The following is a 6,730-nucleotide window of genomic DNA, read 5'->3' on the forward strand; positions in this document are numbered from 1 at the left end:
TGCATAAGATGAATGGTTTTTACAGCGAGCTAGATCACTCATGTCAGCTATTTCAATGTAAAATCCTAGTGGACTCAAGGCACTGGGCTTTTTACCCTGATGTAGCTAGTGTGGTAAACTCCAGGTGGAGGTTATAGGGTTTACCTAGCTACATCAAGGTAAAAACTACTCCTAGTGGAGACAGCTTTTTTGGCAGTGACAATATAACCGGTGTACGTGGATGTTAATGGGTTTTTTAATCAAGTTAAGTTAGCTTGATTGAACTAATTTGTCTGGAGTGGGGGGAGCACCTTGTTTCCTCGGCTCACCAAGGTGTTAGTGACATAGGGCCTAATTCAAAGCCCATTGAAGCTGATGGAAAGCTTCCCACTGACTACACTGGACTATGGATCAGGCCCATAGCTCTGAGCTGGCTGGTGTCCAAATGTATGACATGACAGAGTGTTTAAAATTGGAAACACTCTAAATGAAGGAGTCAACAAAAATTAGCAGAGGCAGAAGCTTAAAAGGTGGGATTCAATTTCTTTTGGTTGTATATCACCTTCTATAACCTTACCTGAAAGCAAGGTTAAACATTTTTGTCAGAAGCTGATGTTGTTAAGTCATACGACAACAGCAGATTTGTGCAGGACAATACTCATTTTGGGTCAACGCTTAGTATCACACCTTGTCAAAGTGTGGGTGTCAGGTAAAAGCCTGCCTAGGGGAGGAGTTAACTGACTTGGTTTTAAAAACACAATGCTTCCCATTTATCTGTTTGATTTTATTTTGTGGCTCAGAGAGTTTAGTCAACATTAATCAAAGTCCCCTCTGTACATTTTCCCCGAGTTGCATGTTTTTGAGCAACATGAGTGGAACAGGGAGCTTTGCCAGTCTTGTCTTGTATAATCTTATATACAGACTTCAAAATGAAACTAAAAATCTGATCATACATTAAATGGCTTCCTGCAGCCCTTGTCAGAATTAATATGGGCTATGCCTATACTAGGGGAAAAAAAGGTGTGTGGGTGTGTATTTTAACAAAGAAATATCTGTCACATAATATCTTAGTGGAGACAACCAACCTCAATGTAGGGGTAGTTTTACCTCAGTGTAGCTGGTGGAGGTGAACGCTAGGCCTCACCAAGAGTTCATTATTATTATTATTAATTATTTGTATTACCATAGCATGTAGAAGCCCTAGTCATGCAGTAGGTCCCGAGTGTACTAGGAACTGTACAAAGAAAAGAAAAAAAAGACAGTCCCTGCCCCAAAGAGCTCATGGTCTAAATAGACACGATACCCACAGGGTGGGAAAAGGGGTAGAACACACAAGCAGAGTGTGACAGGTTGGATCACAGAAACCCCCTTGGGGCTTCCAACTGATGTGCCAAGACTACTTCTGCCCCTGCTTTCCTGCCCTGGCAGCTTAGGACTTCAATGCCCTGCCTGGTTTGAGCCAGACCCACTAGCCTGCTGCAAACCCAGACCCAGGGTCTGAACCACATCCCCTAAGAGCTGTAGGCTTAACTGAAAGCAACTTACAGACGTGTTCCTGTCTTTAACACTCAGATGTCCAACTCCCAATGGGATCCAAACCCCAAATAAATCCGTTTTACCCTGTATAAAGCTTATACAGGGTAAACTCATAAATTGTTCACCCTCTATAACACTGATAGAGAGATATGCACAGCTGTTCCCCCCCCCCCAGATATTAACACATACTCTGAGTTAATTAATAAGTAAAAAATGATTTTATTAAATACAGAACGTAGGATTTAAGTGGTTCCAAGTAATAACAGACAGAACAAAGTGAATTACCAAGCAAAATAAAATAGAACATGCAAGTCTAGGTCTAAGAAACTGAATACAGATAAAAACCTCACCCAGTAAGCTTCCTTTTACAGACTAGTCTCTTTCTAGTCTGGGTCCAGCAATCACTCGCACCCCCTGTTGTTACTGTCCTTTGTTCCAGTTCCTTTCAGGTATCCTTGGGGGTAGAGAGGCTATCTCTTGAGCCAGCTGAAGACAAAATGGAGGGGTCTCCCAGGGGTTTAAATAGAGTTTCTCTTGTGGGTGGAGACCCCCTCCTCATTCCTATGCAAAGTCCAGCTCCAAGATGGAGTGTTGGAGTCACATGGGCAAGTCACATGTCCATGCATGACTCAGAACTTACAGGGTAGCAGCCATGGTTCACATGCTTTCTTGAACGTCCTCAGGTAGACTTCTTATGTGGATTGGAGCATTCCAAGATTCATTTTTCCTTAAGTGCTTTTTGATTGGGCACTTAACTTTGCAAATTCCTTTCTAAAGAAGCTGACCAAATGCCTTACAAAGCTTACTTAGAAATCAGGCAAGTATACAGCCAATATTCATAACTTCAAGTACAAAAATGATACATGCATGCAAATAGGAGGAATGTATTCAGTAGATCATAATCTTTACTGAGATATGTTACATGGCATATGTAGCATAAAACATATTCCAGTTATGTCATATATACATTCATAAGCATATTTCCATAAAGCCTTATGGGGGGTACCGTCACACAGAGTGAACAATGTGATGACAGCAAATGTCATGTTAGTTCCACCTTTTTTTTTTATGTATTTCATTAGGAGGGGCCAAGCTAAAGGGAAGGGAGAGGGGCCACTAAAGGGAAGGAGTGAGACTGGGGTGACGAGACTGTGAGGGAGAAGGTTGGAGCAAACATCCAATCAGCACAGGGCAGAGGAAGTCCAGTCAAAACAGTAGAAAGTTCTCCAAAGGACCAGAGGTTCCTGCTTTGGCTGCTTCTCCCAATTGAAATCTCTGGCTGGCTTCTCTTTGCAGTTTTCTCCCAAGCCCACGTGGTGGGGAGAGAGACACCTTTTGGATCCTACTGCCCCGAGTGTATGGGGGGTGTCTTCTCTGTGCAGATATGGGGTTGGGGGTGGCCCTGGCTGGGCCCCATTTTACCCCTTCTCTCTCAGTGAAGCAGTTACTCCTTTGGCAGTTTCTGCCCCTGTCGGTTCGCCTTAACCAGCTACATTGAGATTCCTTCTCTATGCTAGGCTAGTATAATAAAATGTCTGTCTTGCACACCTTTTTTCTTAATGTAGACAAGCCCATGGAATGTGGTCACTCAATACTTTGAAACAGACTAATCTTAATGCAGCTTGAGGGACTACCTGGAGAAAAAAATTCAAAAGTGGGTGCCCCCATTTGGAAATATACTGACCAATATATCCTGACTTCTGTTTGGCTAATGAATAAACCAGAATGATCAGAAGGATAATTTTATGAAGAAAATATGCTAAGAAATAAGTCACTGCAACATGCTGATATATACAATCATAAATCATTCTGGAGCCTATGGCTTTCTAATTTCTTGGTAGATAACCAAAGAACTGGCTAAATTGATAGTTTGTAATTAGAAAAAAGTTCTAGTCATCTACATTTAGAAAATCCTGATAAATACTATTACATCATATGGTGGACAATTACAAGAGCCTTTGTATAATGTAGTTAGACCTCAAAATACCTTCTAAGAACATGCACATTTAAGGGTTGAATTTTTTACAGTTGAAGCTATATGTGTCTTGTAAAGAAAATATATTTGTGTCCTTTTAATTCCTTATGAAGCTCTGTATTTAATAAACTTTTTCCTGCTTGTTTTTATATTAGACGCATCAGAAATAACAAGTATCCCCAGCTTTTTATACAGATCTCCTTGGAGGATCATGAGAACTGCAGTGTGATCTTTCCAATTGAAAGGCTGAGATGTTAAATATTTAACATAAAAATATTTTCACTTAACTTTCTGGCACTTAACTTAAATAAGTATTAACAACCACCACCACCACCCCAAACCTAACGTTTTAAACTACACAATTAAAATTCCTTTCCCTTCTTATTTGCTCAAGATTCACATCTTTGGTACTTGTGAGTCCATAATTCTGTTAGTCCTTTATTCATCCATAGGTGCATAGCTTAATTTGTAATGAAATAGGTGCCGGGTATCAAACCTTTAGGTGACGGGGCTCAAGCAATTTTTTTTACTTTCAGAACTGACACTGCATAGGTGGGAACGTAGACAGTTCCTGATTTAATATAAAAAAAACTACCAAAGAAAACGTGCTGAAGAAAAAACTTTTCAGGCCTCAGTCATCCATTATAAAGAAGCACTTACCCACATTTTTTCTTCTTTGCAGCTCACCTTTAAGATGTTCTGTTATCTCTCAGAAATACTGCAAAGAAATATTTAATATCTCAAGCTGACAGATCAGATGAGCTGCATGGAGCAGATACGTAATGAATAGTGATTAAATGGGTTATCTGATGACTCTTCAAACAGCACAGTTTTAATAGTGTAGACTGGAATTTGTAGGAAGAGGTGAACATGGACCCTCTCCAGTTAACATAGATAATCAGATTTTGAAGGAATAATAATAAACTGTGGTCAGGGAACACACATTTAATTTCAACTTCAATCTATCATTTTTATTATGATAAACCTGTCACAAGCTACTGTATAATAAGCATGCAGAACATTTTATTAATATTTTTCAGTCATGATTCATTACAAGTATACAGTCTCTTTCAGCTGAGGATCTTAGAACACATCACAATCATTTATTAAGTAACTATGCTATTAACACTACCCCTGTGAAGTGAAGTATTATACCTCTTTTATAGAGTAGTAATCAAAACTCTATCATCTCATGTAACAATTGTGATGGGGATCTGATTTATAAGAGGGTAACATCCCAAGACAGTTGAAGCATAATTTGATTTTGCTGTTATAGACTGAATACAATGTGTTTTTCACATTTTGCTGTGCATTTTACATGTGAGACAGAACCTGCCTCTGTTGTGCCTTGTTCAGCAGCGAGAACATCACCAGCACTTTTGTAGTCATCATACTGGTCTGTGATAGGACTTAAGTCACAGAGAGGTTATGTTAAGTGATTTTTCCCTAGGAAACTCAGCAAGTCATTGGCAGAGGCAGGAGAGAAGTGAGGAGTCCTGATTCCCCACCCACTATTTTAACCATGAAACCTCACTTTTCCCATAGATTTTCCTGGTTGGTTAATTGAAAAGCTGTGTTGTTATTATAGAATCATAGAACTGGAAGGAACCTCAAGAGGTCATCTACTCCAGTCCCCTGCACTCAAGGCAGGACTAAGTATTATCTAGACCATCCCTGACAGGTGTTTGTCCAACCTGCTCTTAAAAATCCCCAATGATGGAGATTCCACCACCTCCCTATGCAATGTATTCCAGTGCTTAGCCACTCTGACAGTTAGGAAGTTTTTCCTAATATCCAACCTAAACCGCTCTTGCTGCAATTTAAGACCATTGCTTCTTGTCCTATCTTCAGAAGTTAAGAATGACAATTTTCCCCCCTCCTCCTTGTAACAACCTTTTATGTACCTGAAAACTGTTATCATGTCCCCTCTTAGTCTTCTCTTCTCCAGACTATACAAACCCAATTTTTTCAATCTTTCCTCATAGATCATGTTTTCTAGACTTTTAATAATTTTTGTTGCTCTTCTCTGGACTTTCTCCAATTTGTCCACATCTTTCCTGAAATGTGGCACCCAGAACTGGACACAATACTCCAGTTGAGGCCTAATCAGTGTGGAGTAGAGCGGAAGAATTACTTCCCATGTCTTGCTTACAATACTTCTGCTAATACATCCCAAAATGTTTGCTTTTTTTGCAACAGCGTTAAACTGTTGACTCATATTTAGCTTGTGATCCACTGTGACCCCCAAATCCCTTTCCGCAGGACTCCTTCCTAGGCAGTTATTTCTCATTTTGTATGTGTGCAACTGATTGTTCCTTCCTAAGTGGAGTACTTTGCATTTGTCCTTATTGAATTTCATCCTATTTACTTCAGATCATTTCTCCAGTTTGTCCAGACCATTTTGAATTTTAATCCTATCCTTCAAAGCACGTGCAACCCCTCCCAGCTTGGTATTGTTCGCAAACTTTATAAGTGTACTCTCTATGCCATTATCTAAATCATTTATGAAGATATTGAACAGAACCGATCCCTGAGGGACCCCACTCATTATGCCCTTCCAGCATGACTGTGAATCACTGATAACTACTCTCTGGGAACGATTTTCCAAACAGTTATGCACCCATCTTATAGTAGCTCCATCTAGGTTTATTTCCCTAGTTTGTTTATGAGAAGGTCATGCGAGACAGTATCAAAAGCCTTACTAAAGTCAAGATATACCACATCTACCGCTTCCCCCATATCCACAAGGCTTGTTACACTGTCAAATAAAGCTATCAGGTTGGCTTGACACGATTTGTTCTTGACAAATCCATGCTGACTGATACTTATCACCTTATTATCTTCTAGGTGTTTGCAAATTGATTGCTTAATTATTTGCTCCATTATCTTTCCGGGTACAGAAGTTAAGCTGACTGGTCTGTAATTCCTTGGGTTGTCCTTATTTCCCTTTTTATAGATAGGACTATATTTGCCCTTTTCCAGTCTTCTGAAATGTCTCCCATCTTCCATGACTTTTCAAAGATAATTGCTAATGGCTCAGATATCTCCTCAGTCAGCTACTTGAGTATTCTAGGATGCATTTCATCAGGCCCTCGTGATTTGAAGACATCTATCTTGTCTAAGTAATTTTTGACTTGTTCTTTCCCTATTTTAGACTCTGATCCTACCTCATTTTCACTGGCATTCACTATGTTAGATGTCCAATCGCCACCAACCTTCTTGGTGAAAACCGAAACAAAG

The sequence above is a fragment of the Terrapene carolina genome, unplaced genomic scaffold, assembly GCF_002925995.2.
Source record: "Terrapene carolina triunguis isolate 2854851 unplaced genomic scaffold, T_m_triunguis-2.0 Scaffold48, whole genome shotgun sequence".
Lineage (NCBI taxonomy): Eukaryota > Metazoa > Chordata > Testudines > Emydidae > Terrapene > Terrapene triunguis.